Source organism: Priapulus caudatus, unplaced genomic scaffold (assembly GCF_000485595.1).
Source record: "Priapulus caudatus unplaced genomic scaffold, Priapulus_caudatus-5.0.1 Scaffold139, whole genome shotgun sequence".
NCBI lineage: Eukaryota > Metazoa > Priapulida > Priapulimorpha > Priapulimorphida > Priapulidae > Priapulus > Priapulus caudatus.
This window is the reverse complement of record NW_014577200.1, coordinates 64,560-67,301: the sequence shown is the minus strand read 5'-3', so window position 1 is coordinate 67,301 and position 2,742 is coordinate 64,560.

The window sequence follows — 2,742 nt, the reverse complement described above, 5'->3', positions numbered from 1 at the left end:
ACTCCACTGCCTGCTGTCCCTCCCTCCACGCTGCACCACACAACCGCTAGTTCGGCCCGCACTGGCACACTGCCGATGTCTGTCCCTCCCCACGCGTCGCACACACAACGCTAGCTGCCCGCAATACCACTACTGCCTGCTGCCTCCTACGCTGCACCACACACGCTAGTCCGCCTGCGACTCACACTCGCTGCTGTCCCTCCCCACGGCTGCACCAACAACGCTAGACCGCCCGCATCACACTGTGCTGTCCCTCCACCGCCTGCACACACCAACGCTTAGTCTCTCGCGCACTCACACTGCCTGCGTGTCACTCCCCACGTGCACCACACAACGCTAGACCGCCCGCTCACACTGTCTGCTGTCCCTTGCCCCACGCTGCATCCACCACAACGCTAGCCCGGCCCGCACTCACACTGCCTGCCCTGCTGTCCACTACCCACGGGTTGCGCGATATCTGCCGGTGGAAAAAGAGACTGTCCGCTTGAGCTGGCTGCGCGTTCTCGCTCGCCGAGCGAATGAGACGCTGCGAGCCTCGTGAAGTGGTAGCCGGCAATCGACTTTGGCCGCCGCCGCATTCCTGTCCAGCAGAGGGCGCGATCGACAACTTCCGGCTCTGACAAGGCGGAAATGAGAATGCGATGTGGACGCGGGAATTGCAGTGGCGAGAGACGTCAAGAGGAAATTATTGTTATGCCACTGTGCATCCAATGTGACCGCAATAGCAGCACGAAAGCCTACTCAGTCGCGCCTCACACTGTATTCACACTTCCACCGCCCTGCTCGTAACGCGCTTGAGTCCGCCACGCGCTCAACTAAGCCTTACTAGTAAACTCCGGGGAAAATCGCGAAATCTAAACTCAATTACAAATGAGCAGTGGTAATCACGCAGCACAACCGCACTGCTCTGCCAGCCACTTGTACTCGCACCTCCACCCACACTCAGCACCCCCCCCGACACCCCAACCTCACCTCCTACCCCATTCCCCAACCGACCCACCCTCCGACCACCCCACCCCACACCATACCCACACCTCACTCACACCCAGACCACCCACCCTCACACCCCCCCCCCCCGACCACCAACCTCGACCATCCCACCCATCACCCAACCGCCCTCACAACCCCACTACCCGACTACCCCACGCCTCACCATCTTCTACCCCATCACGCCCAGCTGCCCGCACCCCCCGAACCACCACCAAAACCACCTCACCCTAACCATCACCCCACTACCCACCCCACCACCCCCACCTTCACACCCCACCCGCCCCACCACACCGCCACCTCGTCCCACCCACCCCACCCCTCCCCACCCCGACCACCTCGACCACCCACCAACCACACCCACATCTCCACCCCAGACCCAAACGCCAGGTCTGCACGAACCAGGCAGTAAAACAACTACCACGCGGGCAGGCGATAGCGATGTCGATCTACACTCAACTCCGAAATCGCCTCCCTGAGGCTCAAAACAGCTCCCGTAAAATTTTTGAGGACAGCTATTTTTCCCACAGACTTGAAAAAGAAAATTTTTTCTCTGGTACGAACTTACCATCAAAGTCGTACATTACGGCACCGTTGGGCTTCGGCGTGGTGACGCCGGCGTAGCGCGTCGCCGTGTTGGAGACAATGGACGAAGCGTCACCGTCGCCCAGACGCGCGGCGGATGCTGTCAGCTCATCCACCGATGCCGTCTTTCTCAGCGCGTAGTTAGCCTGTCTCGCTCCTGCAGCCAGACAGTGCGAGGGTCAACCAAGGTCATTACTGAGGTCAACCAAGGTCAACAATAAGGTCAACCAAGGTTAACAATGAGGTCATTGCTGAGGTCAACCAATGTCAACATTTAAGTCATCAATAAGGTCAACTAATGTCAACAATGAGGTCATTGCTGAGATCAACCCAGGTCAACATTTAAGTCATCAATGAGGTCAACCAAGGACAACCAAGGACAACAATAAGGTCAACTAAGGTCAACAATAAGGTCATCACTGAGGTCGACCAAGGACAACAATAAGGTCAACCAATGTCAACAATACGGTTAACTAAGGTCAAAAATGAAGTAATCACTGAGGTCGACCAAGGTCAACAATGAGGTCATTGCTGAGATCAACCCAGGTCAACAATGAAGTCATTGCTGAGGTCAACCAACGTCAACAACGAGGTCAACCCAGGTCAACAATGAAGTCATCAATTAGGGTCAATGTTGCAGTTGACATAAATGTTAAATGCAAGGTGGAAACCGGTTAACCAATATAAAACCTAAGGTCTTGTGAGTTTATAACTCGGTGTTTTCACTTCAGATATATATACCTACTTGCTACTTTCACGATGGGGAGAGTAAGATGCAGAACTAATGCGATGATAACGTTTACATAGTAACGGGTATATGATGGCATATTACGAATAATTGCTCCTGATGAATGAAAACTGCAGCACATTTATAAATCCCTTTCCTACAGTATTACGATGCACAATAAAATTCATGCATTTATGCATAGCCTCAGTCTAGCACTCGCCAGTGGGATTACATTTACCTTGGCTACATCCGCAGTCGTCTGAATGCGGTGACGTCACCGGTAACATCCCATTTTGCCTACACCCATTTTGCCTACATCCCATTTTGCCTACATCCCATTTCGCCTACACCCATTTTGCCTACATCCCATTTTGCCTACATCCCATTTCGCCTACACCCATTTCGCCTACATCCCATTTCGCCTACATCCCATTTCGCCTACA